The sequence below is a fragment of the Rhinatrema bivittatum genome, chromosome 2 (genome assembly GCF_901001135.1).
Source record: "Rhinatrema bivittatum chromosome 2, aRhiBiv1.1, whole genome shotgun sequence".
Lineage (NCBI taxonomy): Eukaryota > Metazoa > Chordata > Amphibia > Gymnophiona > Rhinatrematidae > Rhinatrema > Rhinatrema bivittatum.
In genome coordinates, this window is record NC_042616.1 from 639,937,142 (window position 1) to 639,955,995 (window position 18,854).

The window sequence follows — 18,854 nt, forward strand, 5'->3', positions numbered from 1 at the left end:
ATGGAGAATGTTGGAGAAACCAGGGACACTCTCCTGGAGACATCTAGTGGGAATGTTTGTGCTGTGGGAAGTGGAATAATGGTGAATTTACCCAAGGAGATTATGAGACCGGTTGTTGTTACCCTGGAATCCCTTTGGGATTTAATACCAGGTATGTCCTTAACTTTTAAAGTTGTACAATTACACACAATATACCCGTTATCATTAAACAAACTTAATTCTTTATTACAACTCAGGAAACACAATCGGTACAGATTCCATCGATGGGTGAAATGTATTATTTACCTAAAAAATTTGATTGTAGATCTGCACAAGTAATTTATTTGATTATGTGTCCTTGCGGATTGTATTATATTGGTCAAACTAAGAGGAGCATTAAAGTAAGGATAACTGAACATCTAAGTAATATCCAGATAAAAAGAGAAAACGCCCCATTAGTTTATCATTGGCAACAAAAGGCACATAAGATACAAGATTTGCGATTTTGTATATTGAATCAGATAATACTAAAAAGAGGGGGTAACATTTCTAAGATGTTAACGCAAAAAGAACAGCGTTATATTTTCCCCTGGGGAATGGTGGAGCCATTTGGATTAAATCAGAATGTAGAATGGAATGTGTTCATTTAACATATAAAGGTTGTCCTAATCAATATGTTAATAATGGTTTAGGTGTGTAGTACGGAGGGCATAGACACGAATAGAGAGTAGTGCGGAATGGGGGGGATTGTCCTAAGTGTATCACATCTAGGACGTATATGACGTGAATGCGGAGAGACACTTAACATGGGCAGGATATATGGTCAATGTGCAGCCGCGGCGTTTTGGAAGGTGGACGATTTTGAATAAGTGAAGCCAGGTCAGTATTTGTACTTGAATTTTGGAGGTGATTAAATGGTTCTTGGGTTCATAATTGGAATATATTGAATTATATATCCTCTTTGAAATAGTTTGGTGGCTTTATGATGAAGTTGTTTGGTGACAGTGCATAACGGCTTTGAGAAAGTGGAGCAAGACATCACAGGTTAGTATTTTAAACTTTAAATTTTTGGTCCTATTAAACAGCATTAAGGTTGTAGTGTTGATATGTTTAAGGTAAAACATATGATTAAAATCTTTCTCAGAATAGTAAGGTGGTTTATTGAAGAAATGAAGACAGGTGAATGAAAATGTTTGGTGGAACCATTTGCGGTAGAAATGAAGGTGAGTGTGGTGTTGTTGGATATGGGAGTGACTAGAAGAATCGTATTATTAATGGTATAAGAATATCTAAGAGGGCTTTGAGATGTTTGAGTACATTAAATAAGGGTGTTGAATTGGATTTATTTGTTTTATTTTATAAAAATAGAGTTAAGGTTTTAATGGAACAGTTTGCGGTAGAAATGAAGAGTGAAGTTTGGAAGCACAATTTAATTTTATTGGAAGTACACTTGAATAACAGGATTGGAAGTGCAATTTCATATTCCTCATATATATAAAAAGTGATTGGTGATACAGAATCGTTGGATGTTCCCTATGTGATGGAATACTAAAGAGCGATTATAAAGCTGATCCCCTGAGGAAACCATCCGGTGAAACAGGAGTTTCTTGGGAGAATTGGGAGAAAATTTTGTGAAGAACAGGCCAATATAAAGATCAGTAGAAACAGTAGCGTGGAATTGAGAAATATGTGACTGAGAGGGGACATTTAAGTTGTATTATATATGAAAAAGAGTTTCACAAATTAAATAGGGCATTACAAATTAAAGGGTAGAGGAATCTTGTGGGAATAAAAGATATTATGTAAATGTATTTAAATGTATGTAATAAATATTGTGCTGATAGTAAGTTTTTAACATATATTTAATATGTATTGTCTGTAGGGATGAATGTGTGGTGTGAGTGGATATAATATAGGAAATGTCATGTATGTTTTATAAGTGAGTTGTAATAAAGAATTAAGTTTGTTTAATGATAACAATGAGTATATAGTGTGTAATTGTACAAGTGTAGAATATCTGTAGTGAACCCATTGTTTTGGTATATATAAACTTTTAAAGAACAAACCCGACGTTTAGGCTCTGTGTCATTAAAATTGGATATCGTTGCCCAAGATCAACGAATATTGCAAGAACATTTGTCTTCTATTAAGGAATTGGAAGAAGATGTAAAAAGCTTGAAAGACACTAATGCTGCAATTATTCGGGAGCGCCTGGCATCTGTAAGGAGGCTGGACGTTTTGGAAAACTCCCTGCGTCATCTGAATTTGCAGCTGCTTAATTTCCCAAAGGTCCTTGGAGAACTGCCTCTTTTCACTTTAAAGAAATATCTAGTTGAGATATTAAAGATTCCTGCGGATATGGTTCCAGTCACTAAGAAAATAGTGTTTTTATCCCAGAAGCAAGCTCTGCCATGATCTAATAATGAAGGGAACCTCTCCAATTTGACTGATTATTTAGAAAATTCAGCTACAGAAGTTACTGCTAGACTAACATTGTTAGTTTCTTATTTTACTAACACGATATAAGTTTGGTTATGCGTCATTACTTTAAAAGTATAAATGTTTCCTTTCTGTGTGGTATAGTACGTGTATATCCATTCCTAGCTAGGCCTACCCAGTTACGCTGGAAGGCTTTCTTGAATATGAAACCTGAAGTTATTTCTTTAGGAGCTAATTTTCTTTTGCGGTATCCATGCAAATGCATAGTTAGGTTACAAGATAACACCTATATTTTTTAGTCCTGAACAGCTGCAGGAGTTCTTCGATGTTAGGGTAACTGTACCTGCTATGAATTTTGGTATCACTGGGTCATAATTGCAAGTAAATGTAGGGATATTCTCATGCTGCAGTTTTTCTTGTTGTGTGTGCCAGCCACGGCAGCCCTGCGGCTCGGCCACCTCACCTCTCTCTGACGAATCCAGGGCCTAGTTCCTTATCTCTGGCGGTGGTGGGCCACCGGCTCCGTCCTTGGGCCTCCCCCAGTGCCTCAGCTTCAGCTACATACTTCCATGCTCCTCATCGGGCCTCTTCGCATGGCATGCGTAGAGACGTCGCCATCCAGCGCCACATCCGTCCCTAGGCGCGCGCATCAGTGTCACATATGAAGGGTCCGTGGCGGGAACCTGGCTGCGGCCCCGGATGATGATGTCTCCGAAGCTCCAGTATTTAAGGCCGGGCTCGGCTTCCAATGATTGCCTTTGCAACAGGTCGCCACACTGGTCGTGTACTCGTTGCCTCCTGGTGATTCTCCTGCATTCCCAGTTCCTGATCCCTGCTAGTTCCAGTTCCTGTTTTCCTTCATTCCCATGTTCCTGATTTCCATTCCTTCGGATTTCCTTCTCGCACACGACCTCTGCATCGCCTGACTACGCTATTGACTCTCTCCTTCCCCAGACCTCAGCCTTGCCTTGCCACCGATCCTCGATTGCCACCAGCCCTGATTCCAACTTGCTCTATGACGCCTCTTCAGTCTACGTCCTGGAATTGGCTTATTCAGGTTTTGGCTTGATCTTGTTCAGGCACCTCCTGTCTGACTTTGGTTCTATTGGCGCCCGGGTCTCCGGGACTCTACGTCATCTAGTACAGACTTCTCCATTTTCCTGTTGCTGCCTCTGGGCTGACCTTGCTTCCATTCCACTGACAATGACATATGGAGGCCCACCTAAGCCCAGCCAGCCCCCACGGGGAACGAGGGCTGATATTGGCGAAGAGCCAGTCGGCCTCCGTCCTTCAGCCCACTCCGCCTGCCGACGGTGGGGACCCGTAGGATCCCTCCTACAGGTAGCATCAACCCCATCTCAGCCCAAGGGTCCACCTCTGGCACAACATTTCTTTTATTGTAAAGTCTATTGATCTCCTCCTATTTTTATTTTTTATTTCTATCCTCCCCCCCCCCTCCAGATTACCTCTATGATGATATAGTAATGGATAATTGCCTGTAAATAAGTTGTCTTAAATTGTAATCTCTGAAAATGTCTTTAACAAAGTATTACTTTGTGGGTATAATAAATAAGATTAATAAAGAAAGAATGGAAAGATTCTTTCTCAGAATCAATTGATGCAAATACTGCCTCAGCAGCAGTAACTAAAGAAAAATGCACTGCTGGTTTTGGTCACTGCATTTCTGCTGCCCTGCTACTGTCTGCCTTGGATGGCTCTTCCACTTTTTCCCTCTGCTCCATAACAGCAGGGAGAGGAACAGGTGGTGGTAGTACATCCTATCCAAATTTCAATTTCTTCTAACTGTAGCAGTCTTCCTCTCTTGTCATTCTGGACTTGAAATAGTCCATATTAAATTTATGTGTGATACTGTCTTTTTTATTGCTGCACCTGCAAAGTTTATTAACCCTGCCAAGATTGCCTCATCTCCCTTTTCCTGGTATGATGGAATTTGTTCATTTTATTGCACTGCCTACTGAGGTTTGAATATTACAAAAAATAAATGTATTGGTACTGTAAGTAACAGAATCATGGGGGCAACCTGCACAGAGCGGCAGTTACTAGCCTTAAGCATAAACATGGAGTAACCTGCACAGAGCAGCATTTACTAGAGATGTGAATCGGGTGCCGGAATCGGTTCCAGTTTTGGGATCATGGACACGCAGGAAAGTTTGTTTCCTGTGGTCTGGATGGTTTTTGCTTTCGGCTATCCCGAGCCTAAAAAAAAAAACCTGACCCTTTAAATCTCATTATTTAGAATCCCCCACCCCAAAACTTTCCTAAAGTACCTGGTGGTACAGCGGGGGTCCTGGGAGTGATCTCCTGCTTTCAGGCCATCGGCTGCCGGTAAACAAAATGGCACTGGTGGCCCTTTGCCCTTACCATGTGACAGGGGCTATCAGTACCATTGGCCCGCCCCTGTCATATGGTAGGAGCAATGGACAGATGGCACCATCTTAAAAAACAGCACGGGCCATCCATTGCTCCTACCATGGGGAGGAGGAATAGCCTAGTGGTTAGAGCAGTGGACTATGAACTAGGAGACCAAGGTTCAAGTCCCGCTGTCACTCCTTGTGACCTTGGGCAAGTCACTTTACCCTACATTGCCTCAGGTACAAAAACTTAGATTGTAAGCCCTCTGGGGATAGAGAAATACCTACAGTACCTGAATGTAAACCGGTGTGATATCTCAATTGAGATGAATGTCGGTATATAAAAATAATAAATAAATAAATAAAATAAAAAATGTGATAGGGGCCGGCCAATGGCACCGATAGCCCCTGTCACATGGTAAGGGCAAAGTGCCACCAGTGCCATTTTGTTTACTTGCAGCCAACGGCCTGAGAGCAGGAGATCACTCCCAGGACCCCTGCTGTACCACCAGGTACTTTAGGAAAGTTTTGGAGTGGGGGATTCTAAATAATGAGATTAGTGGCAGCCGACGGCCTGAGAGTGGGAGTTCGCTCCCGGGACCCCCGCTGGACCACCACGTACTTTAGGAAAGTTTTTTTTTTTGGGGGGGGGGGGGTCAGGAGGGTGGGGGATTGTAAATAGTTATATCTAAAGGGTCAGGGTGGGTTTGGGGGTTTTTTTTCTGTGTGCTCTTTCTTCTCCCCCCAAAAAATGATAAGAAAACCACACAAAAAGTTTGTGGGGTTTTCCTATCATTTTTGGGGACCCCCGATACTTGACAGATTATAAAATATCGTACAATATTTTCATCCGTCAAAAAAATGATGCACATTCCTAGCATTTACTGCCGTGGAAAGCTTGCTGGGCAGACTGGATGGACCATTTGGTCTTTTTCTGCCGTCATTACAATGTTACTGTGTTACCCACTCAGTATACCAGTATACTGTGTGTGGAGAACTGTTTGTCATACACATACACACACTCACACAAACAGTGCAATATATGTGGCTATGCTTCATGAAGTGTCAGGCACTAGTACTGACAGTCTCCACACATAGCAATAATTAATTATTAAATTAACCAAAAAGAGTGGAAGCCGGAGAACATTATTCTCTTCAGTTTCTGAGCATGCACTGCACATTTCACTGGCATCCAGACAGAGAACAAAATACTAGCACTACAGAAACTCTTCACAGTATCTCCTACCCTGACCTTCCTCTAGTGAAGAGAAAAATCTGAATCAGTAGCATAGCGAAGAATAGACACAGTCTTTTTCTAGTGCCAAAAAAATCCATAAAGCTTTATTTTTACAACACTTTGAAAGCTTTTTCTTAGCATGTACTTTTCTGACCAAAGCTAGAGAGAATATACAAACTTCTTTTTGCACATGTTCAGACTTTATAGTGGTAGTGGGTCAGCAGCACTTGATCCAGATTGCATTGATAGGCTGCTTAAGAAAAATGTTTCACTGTGATTTGTCTTGTGTGCATTTCCTTGCCACCATGCCATGACTCAGCTCTGACAAGATGGTAATTTCACACAGGGAAGGGCCGGTTGCCATAACAGTACACAGCCATAGACTTCAATGGGCTATGGAAATGAATGGGAAACATAAACAAATGGGATGAATAATATTTGTTAGGGATGTGAATAGTTTTTGAACGATTAAAATTATCGTCAGATAATTTTAAAATCGTCCAAAATCCTTAGATACGCGATACAATACAAATGCCCCCGATTTATCTTCAGGGGTATTTGTATTGTATCGTTAAATAGGGCGCGGGAAAACCGGCACAACAAAAAAACCCTAAAACCCACCCGAACCTTTAAAACAAATCCCCCACCCTCCCGAACCCCCCCAAAATGTTTAAATTACCTGGGGTCCAGTGGGGGTGGGGTCCCGACGCGATCTCCTCCCGCTCTCTGGCCACCACTGCGTTGAGAAATGGCGTTGGTGGCCCTTTGCCCTTATCATGTGACAGGGCAAAGGTAGCGCCGGCGCCATTTTGTTTCCTGGCTCCCGACGTCACGCGCGCGGGAGATCGCCCCCGGACCCCCGCTGCACCCCCAGGGACTTTTGGCCAGCTTGGGGTGGGCCTCCTGACCCCCACAAGACTTGCCAAAAGTCCAGCGGGGGTCCGGGAGTGACCTCCTGCACGCGGGCCGTATTGCCAATCTTCAAAATGGCGCCGGTGCTACCTTTGCCCTCACTATGTCATACGGGCGACCGGCGCCATTTCTATTAACGCACCAGTGGCCCGAGAGTGGAAGATCACAGCGGGACCCCCCCACTGGACCCCAGGTAATTTAAGACATTTTGGGGGGGTTCGGGAGGATGGGGGATTTATTTTAAAGGGTCGGGGTGGGTTTTAGGGTTGTTTTAGTGTGCCGGTTTTCCCGCCCTCCCCCTTCTCCTGCCCCTTCCCCCGATTAACGATTTTTGACGATAAATCAGGGGAATTCCTATTGTGTATCGCCTCTAACGATTTTTGACGATTTAAAATATATCGGACGATATTTTAAATCGTCAAAAAACGATTCACATCCCTATTCATTATGTTTTACTTATTCGTTTCAAACAAATACACATTCCTATAAGTTACACTAGTTTTCAAAGCGAACTTATGAGCATAGGTCAAGATTGTAAATTATTCAAAAATAATGTGCATAATCTCATTCACATAAAGTCTCATCTGATTTTTGCAGGGTGTAACTTGTGAATGTTAAAATAGGTGCATGCTTGAAAAAACCTAAAGCATGAACATAAGTAAAAACTCCACCCCAATTCTGAAATAGCTGCATATTTTTGTACAGAAAAGTATGCTCAAAATCAGGTTATATACATACTTTAATGCACACAAAGCCTGAGCAATTTTATTGCAAGCCATTTACATGTCTAAACATGTGTCCCCTAAATGTTTTAGTACTTGCTAATATTACCTAGTAAAATATATTGTATAAAAAGACTAGAATATTAAGTAAAACTGTACATATTTATGTGAATGAAATGAGTGATTGGAAGAGAGAAGTGGAAGAAAGAACAGACATTATACCTATTGATTATGATACACCCTCATGAGGTCACTGTTAGTGATAGGGTCCAGTTATAGGTTTTGTTCTCAAAATTGCTAATTATTGATAATGTACAAAATGGATCCCCTAAGCAGGTAAAAAGAATGCAAAGGAATACAAAAACTGAAAGATTTTACAAATTGGGAATACTGGCACTGGAGGAGAAGACTAATGCTAACGATTTTCTTATGACATGATGAGTTATATTCAGTTGCTATGTGTTCATGTTAACTAACTAAACTATCGTTTTAATGTAAATGTGAATTCATTTTGTTACAATCTTTGTGCAGATTTTTTTTTTTTACCTGTCATTCTTAAAATCCCAAACTAAGTTGCTGAAGAAAATGAGAAAACTCTTTGGTACTCATTGAAAACAATTACCTGTTTTGAGAAACACTCATTTCTGACAGCTACTAATTCTACAATATAAGGATGCCAGAAATTCAGAAAAACTATATGTTTTATTTGTTTTTTCACTCATTTTCTGTTGAAGAACATTAAATAAGAGTATGACTTTTATGCAATTTTTTTGTGCCTGTGGCTAAATTCCACACTGACAAAATAAGGACATTAATTTCTTTTTAGCAATCTTACATCAATTTGTAATACCTACAATACAGTAAATTAGACATAATAGTCTTTTCCAGTCATTTCTTTCTTTTTTGTCTGTCTTCAAGATCTATTGGCGGGTCGGCTTTGTGTTCAGTTGAAAGAAGCAGGAAGTGAAATGATGAAAATTGCACAATATTATAAATGATTGGCGTAAGTAATCCATATATGATAAATGAGACTCTAGCTTTCTGATCCTGATAACCATGCAGGTGTGTACCAGATAACATATGGGCCAGACTGGATAAAAAATTCAAGAATTACTTAAAGAAATATTCCACTAATTTATTGAAACTCAGGTTAGTATCAAAAGGGGAAAACAAATGCAAATCAAATTATTGTATATGATGATCATTCTGCTAGGGGTTTCTTCATCTACATTTGTTTTAAATTAATTTAATATTTATATTTCACCTTTCAGAACTGATCAGTCACTCCAAAGCGGATTACAGGATTAAAGGAACATGTCTTCAGTTGGTGGCAGAAGATCAGGAAAGCATTGGAATTTTTCAGAGGAGGAAGAGACAGCTCCACATATCTGGTGCTATTTCCTTGAAGGTTCTAGATCTTTATTTTTTCAGCTATAGAACACTGAGAGACAGAATGGTTAGATATTGTTTTTGGCTAGTCCAAAGACTTTGGGGAGGAAGGGACCCATGTACCTTCTTTGTCAGATATACAGGGGACTGATTCACTTCATGGCTTTATATGTAAGAGAAATAGAGTTTTGACAATGTAGTAGTCTATGGGTTAGGGGTGTGCATTTGTTTGCAAAGTTCTCCACCTAGCTTGTTGTTACCCAGGTAGAGAGTCCATCAAGCTAGGTTGAGAGAACATTGCACAAATCTCATCTTGGAGTGAGTTTCCTCACTCCGTAGGTCATCAAATCTTCACAAGAGGCCACTGTTCTGTTCGTACGTCTCACGTTGAATGTGAAAGTGGCCCCTAACCCCCTACACTAATACTTAACCCTCACCTCGAGTTACTAGGTGGGCCTCCCATAGGGATACAAATACCTTTCTAGGGAGGCAGTACTATGGTAAGGTTCTCTCTCTCTCTCTCTCTCTCTCTCTCTCTCTCTCTCTCTCTCTCTCTCTCTCTCCCTCTCCCCCTCCCTATAGGTTATCTTTTGAGTGAATTATAAATTCTTCTTTAGGTCTTAGTATTGTCACACAAGGGTCAAAAGGCAAAAGTCAAACTACCTCTTTGTCACAGTAATGCAAAACATACACAAGAAGAGGACTTATTCCCAACAGGGAATTCATCATCTTCAAAAATCTTCAGAAGTCTTCAGCAGAATGCTTACACGATCAATCACGATTATTCATACCAAGTCCCAACAGGGAATTCACCATCTTCAAAAATTCTTCAGATGAATAATTCACGTGAAGTAGATGTCACTTCCGGATGGTGAATCCCCTCCGGGAAATGATGTGCTAAGAAACATATTAATTGATCGCACAATTATTCATCTGAAGAATTTTTGAAGATGGTGAATTCCCTGTTGGGACTTGGTATGAATAATCGTGATTGATCGTATAAGCATTTCGTTGAAGACTTCTGAAGAGTTGATGACGTTATTAAAGACATCTGTTGGAAAGAATCAGGAAGAAATGTAAAGGATTTATTAGGAAGAAATATAATATTGTTTGGGAATATATGCTAGTTGTCCTTCGATATTTAAGTCCATCCCTGAAGAAGCCTTTGAGATAAATCTGGCGAAATGAAGATCTTTGTTGGACTTTTTGGACTAACATCAGTTCATCATATAATCTGAATTTTTAGGATCAATATTAACACTTTATATAAATTATTAAATATTTAAAAATTTAAAAATTTAAAAAATTAGATTTAAACATTTACATTGTATAATTACAAAATTACATACATTGTATAAAGTATACTTCATGTTTAATGATGAATATTGATTTTATATGTGGGTGTATGTGTGATGGATGAGTGTGTTGGAGAGATTTTAATGTTAGATAGGTTATTGGTACATATGAATAAATGAATGTATTTGTTGAATAGGTCCTCTTTAGGTCTTGGGGCACTTTACAAACTGTAGACTGGAGAACCTTTCTTTGATTTAATGGTGCCTTGGTGTTCCTTCATGCCTCACACAGCAATCTTCAAAAAATATTGTATCACAAAATTGACTGCCCAAACTGTCATGAGTTGAACATCTGTAATGTCTACTGCAGCCCCACCCTTATGGTGAAGGTCTTTCTCTTGAATGGCTTACCATCCAGACCCCTTGTTTTCTACCAAAGAATAAATATTATACATTGTCTCACCCTGATTAGTTTATCCATTCACAGATCTTGAGTCCAGACAACTTCCCCCATCTAGGACATTGCAAGGTCCATTGCTTATTTAATGAAATGTTTGTCATATCATCCATTTTACAGTTTGTGCAATGTTATCAATGAGGCTTAATAATGCCATAAGCATTGCTTGCTATACTTGTTTTGTGTCCCAAAACCTTCCATAAATCCTTAAACCACATTTGACACATTTGTTATTCAGATATATAGGGGCAGCTTTTCAAAGGGTTACGCGCGTAACCCCCGAAAAGCTGCCCCAAGCTGCCCCTGTGCGCCCTGAGCCTATCTTGCATAGGCTCGGCGACGCGCGCATATGTCTCGGGGCTTTGAAAAAGGAGCGGGAAGGGGGCGGGTCAGGGGATGGTCTGGGGCGGGGGGCGTGGAGGCAGTCTGGGGGTGGTCCCAAGTCCTCGGCACAGTGGCCTGTACCGGGGGATGGTGCACCGGCGCGCGCAAGCATGTTATAAAATCTGGCGTAGATTTGTTTGCGCCGGGTTGCGCGAACAAATCTGCACCCGCGCGCAGGTTTTAAAATCTGCCCCATATTGTTTATTAATTGTTTTTATTTGTTCCTTTATTAACTAATTTATATTCATGGCAAAAAGGTCTTAAACATCTTTGTACACGTTTTTTCTTCTTTACAAGGTATTTCATGTGCAATGTGCATTCCTGAAAATTCAGACAAGAAAAAAACCTTGATAACACACCGGTTATATCGTTTTAAAAATAACAGGTGCTTTCCCCCAAAGATGATGGCATTTATATATTTCATCATTAAAATCTGATCTAGGGAGACTAAGATGGCCGCTGCATGGAACACACACTAGAATCCAGCTTTGCCCTGTCTCATCCAGTCTGCCTTTCCCCATCTCCTCTGGCCTGCTCTGTTTTGTCAGTCCATCTTGTCTCACCCCTGTCTTCTCCTCAGACTGACTTCTGGATCTGACCCTTGCTTGAACATTGACTACTCTTGCTTGCCACCTGCCTCTGACCCTTGTCTGGACATTGTCTACTCTTGCTTGCCTTTCCTATACCTGAACTACTTTTGCTTGCTGCTCACCTTGAATGCTTGCATGGCCCTGGACTTTCTATCTCCCTATATCATGAGAGACTCTCGCTTAAGTCCTGCTGGCCACCGGAACCCAAGGGCTCAACCTGTGGGGAAAGGGGCTGGTAAAGGTTAAGCTCCTAACCTTTCTTGTCCCAGGGTACATACATTTGCTGTCAGTGTGGGCTTAGGGGGTTCACTCCCTAGACTGGATCAACCATATCACAGCAACAAGGGTCCACTTCCATTATAGTCTTTACCATCTTTACCAGTAGGGCATTCCATGTATCCACCATCCTTTCAATGAAGAAATATTGTTCTTGAGTCTTCCGCCTTTAAGTTTACATCATGACCCCTAGTTATCAAGCTTCCTTTCCTTCAGAAAAGATTTGATTTTTATGCATCATTAATTCCTTTCATAAGGGCATAAGAATTTGCCATACTGGGTCAGACCAGGGGTCCATCAAGCCCAGCATCCTGTTTCCAACAGAGGCCAATCCAGGCTACAAGTATCTGGCAAGTTCCCAAACACTAAGTAGATCTCATGATATTGATGCCAGTAATAGCAGTGGCTATTCCCTAAGTCAAGTTGATTAATAGCAGTCAATGAATTTCTCCTCCAAGAACTTATCCATACCATGGCCTGACAATTCCAGCTGCAGCATCCCATGCCCCACCATATCTATTCAGACCTGACATATTTGACTTAAGCCTGTATTGCTCCAACCACAATCCCTGTGACCTGACACTTCCAGCTTCAGCATGTCATCCTCCAATCATATTCAAACAGTTTTAGCAAAGCTCAAGATTCTTGGTAATGTCCAATAAACGTTGCAGTCCCTAAGAATGCTACATTTTCAACCTGAAAAGGTATTTCTCAAATGCTACATGGACCAGTAACTGACAACACCACAACGTTGGAGATGTTATAGTTATAATCCTCGCAGCATTGCTCTATCCTAACATTCCAATTTTTTAAAATTATTAACCAACAATATTTCTGCTGCTCCTGCTCCAAGCCATTCTTGCCACATTATGATTCTCACTGGCTCCACTGCTCTGTGCATGTGCAAGAACTGGCAAACAACTTTGGGGGTATTAAATGGATACCCTTCTCGCTGCATTGCTCTGCTCCTACCATTAAAGTTCTTAAGATATACCAGCACCATTGCTGCCGCTCCCATTCCAAGCTAGTCTTAGTACCTGAGGGTGCTTCCCACTACTCCAACAAGGGTCTTGTCAAATCCCCTTCCACTACAGTTCCCACCCACTTTTTATCATGCCCTAGCCATATATTGCTTTACAAACTTACTGTTACATTTCCTGACTGCACATTCACCTCAACCTCCAGGAAACACAGCAGGCCACTCCTGCAGCCATCGGTTGCTCCCCTACATGTGCAGCACTGAACTCAAGCAGAGTTAAAGGGCCCGCGGCAGGACATGCCCCACGGTGCCTTCTGATGACATCACATGCTTACGCTATAAAGTTCCTTCTCTGCCTTTTTCTCACCATCTTAGCAACAGGTCCAGCTACATTGTAGATCATGTTGCTTCTGCCCTGCTTGTTCCTGCCATCATCTGTCAGCCTGTTTCTGCTTTCATCTGTCCAGCCTGCTCCCGCCTTGCCATCCCAGCCTGCCTCAGCCCTATCGATCTCTCGTTCTCTCCCTCATATGGATACCTGGTTTGACCCTTGTCTGGACTCTCACTATGCCTGATCGCTGCCTGCCCATAACTTTTTCCTGGACTCTCAATACACCTGATCGCTGCCTGCTCTTTACTCTTTCCTGGACTCTTGAGACACCTGACTGCTGCCTGCCTATGACTATAGCCTGGCCTTGGACCATGTCCCTTGTCTTCAGCAGAGACCCTTGCCTAAGTCCTGCCGGCCCTGGCAGCCAAAGACTCAACATAAGGGGAACATGGGTTGGTAAAGGTCCAGATCAGTCTCTGCTTCTTATTGGTCTGCCTATTGTTGGTAAGAATCTGAAGGTCTTCTCCCTAGAGGTAGAGCCAATCTCACCCCAGTCCAAGGGTCCACAGATACAACAGATTAATGAGGCCATGGACATGGTGGACATGATCTCACTCCAAGCCATCCCTGCATAGCTCACAGGCTGCAGGATCAACAAGGTGCCTTGGAGATCCTTGCAGCAGCTATGGATCACCTCACTACCCACCTAGACATCCTAATTTCACCTGCCCTGGTACTTCCACCCGTACTAGTGCTGCTTCCTCCTTCAGTGCCCAGTCAGTCGGACCCTCAGCTGCCAGCACCATCCAAGTATGCAGGAGATCCTAAATGGTGTCAGGGATTTCTCAATTAGTGTAGAATGCATTTTCATCGGCAGTATTCCCTGTTCCCCAATGACCAAGCCAAGATGACTTATATCCTATCTCTACTAGATGGAGCTGTGCTGACATGGTCTCCCCACTCTGGGAATGAGGGGACCCAATTCTACTTGACCTACAGCAGTTCATGAAACAATTATGTTCCACCTTTCAGGAGCCAAGTTGGGTAACCTCGATGGCCTCTGACCTGCTCCATCTTTGCTAATGCTCCCGAACTTCAGGCACGTACGTCGTGGAGTTAAGAATCCTGTTCTCTGAACTAAACTAATGGGAAGACAGCTTGGTCACCATCTTCCTGGAAGGCCTCTCAGAGATTAAGGATGAGATCATAACCCAGGAACTCCCCAGCTTCTTGGAGTCTCTTATTGTCCTAACTGGTAAGATTGACTGATGCCTGCAGGAAAGAGCCCAAGAAACCCATCTGGTATCCAGTTAACTTAGGGCGATAAATAGCGTATCACAAATTGCATATGCAAATTTTAATTTTCTAGTAAAGTGGGAGGAGTTTGGGAGGGGTTAAAGGAAATTAGGGGCTGGTAACGCTGTTTGCGATAAAGTATCGCAAATTAGTGCAGGAAATTTTGCTGGAAACACCTACACCAGTGATGGCCAACCTTTTGAGCTCAGTGTGTCAAAATTCATTAAAAAACCGAGCATAACTCGGGTGGTGTGTCACTTCTAGAAAAATCCATAATTGTGATATTTGTAGCTCTAATTAATAAGAAGTTATAATTTTAATATATGTACTGTATTTATTAATAAAGCAAAAACAAATAATTCTTTACCTTGCCTGCTTAGTGACTTTTTTGTTGCTGAATTTTGTCGGCTAAATCTTCAATTAAAACACTCTCTCCCCCTCCCACACAAACTCTTACTCCCCTGGATTTTCTCATACCACTCATGCTCTCACACTCACTGGCTCCCTCACATACACACAAACCCCCACACCCAGGCAGGCTCCCATTCATTTTCACACCACTCCCGCTCCATCCTCCAGGCAGGCACCAATTCATTCTCACACACACAGACCCCCAGGCAGGCACCTATGCATTCACACACACACACACCCCCAGGCAGAGTCCCATTCATACACATGCACACACTAAAGGCAGACCCCCCTCTCTTTTACCAGCAACCTCCGAACCTCTCTCATTCCTCTGCTGCCACTGTCACTGCTGCCACATGACTACTGGGGATGTTGCTATTCTTGCACATTCCCAAAGATTACATGTGCCAATCACTAAAAATATATATATTTTTTAACCTTTGCTGTCTGATCTTAGTTTTCTAATTGGTTGGTCACAGGCTTTTTTTTCCACCTTCCCTTTATTTTTTTTTGCCAATTCCTTTTATATTGTCATTTTTTCTGTTTCTTTTCTCTCCATCTTCTTCCCTCAAACACAGTCAGGTTCTCATTCTCACATGCATTTCTCTCTCTCTCACACACACAGGCTCTCACTGTCACATGCTCTCTCTCATACAACCATTCATACACACACAATCTCTCACTGGCACATGCTGTCTGACCCTCACACACAGGCTCTCTTTCACTCCCACATGCTGTCTTGCTCAAGCACATGCAGTCTCTGCAAACATTCAGGTCCTCACACACAATCTCTCAACTCATCTCGCGCGCACACACACACACACACACACACACACACAGACCCTCAGCCTCTCTCTCACCTCTGGGCCTCCTCTTCGCGGGTCGCCACAGGATGGGCTCTGCAGCGGCCCTGCTACCGGGCTTCTTCCTCTTCTCGGGCCGCTGTGATTTGAGATTCGCGGCGGCCCGTAAGCGCAAGCGATGCTCCTCTTCTGCACGCACTGATGCTTCACCTGAGCCTCCTTCCTGCCCACGTGGCTCTGGCAACGTTTACTTCCGGGGCCGCACAGGCAGGAAGGAGGAGCATCAGCGCGTTCAACATGATCTTTTTCTTTGGGCTGTGGTGAAGTGAGCCTCACCACGGCCCTGCCTGTCGCTGCGCCTCCCTGCGCCTGGGGGCATTGGGGGGGGGGGGGGGGGCTGGAGGGATACTAAAAAAACTAAAAAACTAATTTTAAAGGGTTGGCGCAGCCGATAAAAAAAAAAGGCTCGGCACAGCCGATAAAAAAAATAGATAGTCCCGAAACGCTACGCGTGTCAGCAAAAACGGCTCGGCGTGTCACCTCTGACACGCGTGTCATAGGTTAGCCATCACTGACCTACACCTTTCTTCTGGGTGCTATGGGGAAAAAAGTTATTAGCGTGGCCAAAATCATGGTGTTCGATGCCACAGTGCCATGTGACTTCATTTTCTGATGCGATGTAGCAGGCTGCAAATTTACCTAGCTATGCCCTTTTTTTTGTAACGCAGCCACTTTTTTTTGCTATAAGCATAGCATTTAGATTAATCTAGTTCTTAGCCAAATAATAATTGGGATCAAATCAGGACTCATTTTTTTATATTTTATAATGAATACATGCCAAAATTAAAAAAAAAAAAAAAACCTTATGGCTAATAAATAGATTACATTAGGTTTAAAGATAAAAGCAAAATATTTAAAAAATGTTCAACTGTTTAAAGACAGATATTTCTCTTAATGATTGTGGATTAGCATTTCAATGGCATTGTTCTTCAAGAGAAAGTAAAGACTTTTGTTCAATTTATTTCATTCAGGATCTGAAATATAGATGATTGTTGAAATTTAAAAAAAAGTTCACAATCAAAATTGAAATAAAGGGGTACTCCTATGTTTTAGGTGCATATTTATAGAAACATGATGGCAGAAAAAGACCATACAACCTAGTCTGCCCATCTACAAAACTGCTTAGCTTTACAATCCCTTACTGTCCCTCATAGTAACAGAATAACTCAGAGGTCCATATTCAGAAGCATTTACCTGGATAACTCTGATGCTGTCCAGCTAAGATGGAAACTTTTAAACAGCTGCGTGGGCACACATGTGCGAATGTTTTCCGGCTCACGCCCAGGGACGCGGCCATTTTATAACATAAGCATGTTTATTAAACATGGTATGAAATAGGCTTTATGAGCGCATATGTGAGCGCAATTTTAAGTAGACACACGCATATGTGCACAAATGCTGCTTGTTCCTTTTCTCCCAGCTACAGCACAACGCGGCATTCAGTGGCATTCATCACAGAGAATTTTCCTCTGTCAGCTTTCATAAGCTAAGTACCTCACTAGTTTATAAGCTAAGCATGTTTCTAGCTTTATAAGAGGCCATATACTCCAAAGCAACCGATGATTAAGCTCTTTGCACTAAGAAGCACTCAAGCTTCTTAAGGGTTACCTGGGATATATCCAGGAACCCCGAGCAGTATGATGGTTGCTGGACCAATACAGTAATTTGTTTCATAAGTCCATCATTTAGTGAGAAATAAGTGTATATTTGCTTGTTCCGCATAAGCAGGGGCATTTTAGTAGACAAGTACGCTGACACAATTAGTAGTTTTCCCAATTCATTCCCAGTTCACTCAGGTAAGGAATGGTACTTCCTAAGCCCCCCTAGTTAAAAAGCCTTCCTTTTACCCTGTTAACCTTGACCTTTTAAAGTCTGCTTACCTCTTTACTATTTTTGGTTTTCGAGCCATCCATAGCAGAAGTAAATTTACACTTTTGCGCTTGGAGGTGGACCCTTCTCATGGAGCAGTGGAGAACGGCTCCTTGGTAGGAACCAGGAAGCACCTGCCCCCAGGGGGTGGAGCACAGGAGGAGACAGAGGCTAGAATGAGCTTCACCACTGGAAGCCCGAGGTCCCCCCGGGTGGAGCCCGTAGGGACCCGGGCCACTTGAACTTAGGTGGGCCTTGCAGGGTCTCCTGGAGAGGTAGTAGAGAGGCGTGCCCATGATCAGCAAGGAGTGAGGTCGGACTTCACACTGTTGGCCTGGAGAGGTAAGGAAGGCCCAAACAGTATAGACGATGACAAGGCAAGGGACAGAGCCAGAATCAGAAGACGTGGTCAATGGCAGCCGAGGTCAGAATCTGAGGATCAGTCTGAGGAGTAGTCAACGAGGCAGAGGTCAGGTTCCGGAGGTCAGACGAGGTCAAAAGCAGGCAGAGGTCAGGTTGCAGGCAGTGGACAAGAAGGTCAAGGAACAGGCCGAGGTCAGTACCAGAGAGACCGTCTGAGGGTACTACCTGGGAGGATGGACAGACAAACGCAGGAACAGAAAGACGCTGGAACAGAAGGACACTGGAACAAGTCTGGAACAAGACTGTGAATGCTGAGGCAAACTAGTACACTTACAGTGCTGACCCGATTGCCAAGGCAAGGAAGTGCAGGCCGGGACTTCCTTATATAGTCCCATCAATCAGGGCGCTCCACGGAGCTAGGACCCGCCCCTGGCCCTATAAGAGGCCGGGTGGTCAGCGGGTGGTCAGCGCACATGTGCGTAGGGGCATGGCCAACACCACTGAAGACGCCGAACACTGGCGTGAGGACTGATACGCAGTGAAAGGCCTGGCGACCGTCGCCACGGGACGCCAAGGCCTAGAAGAGCTCGTGGCTGCCACTGGGGAGGCCGACCTGGGACCTGCAGAGGAGCTAGCGAGGTGAGCAGGCCTGTGCACGGGCCGGATACGGACAGGGCGCGCAATACATCTGTG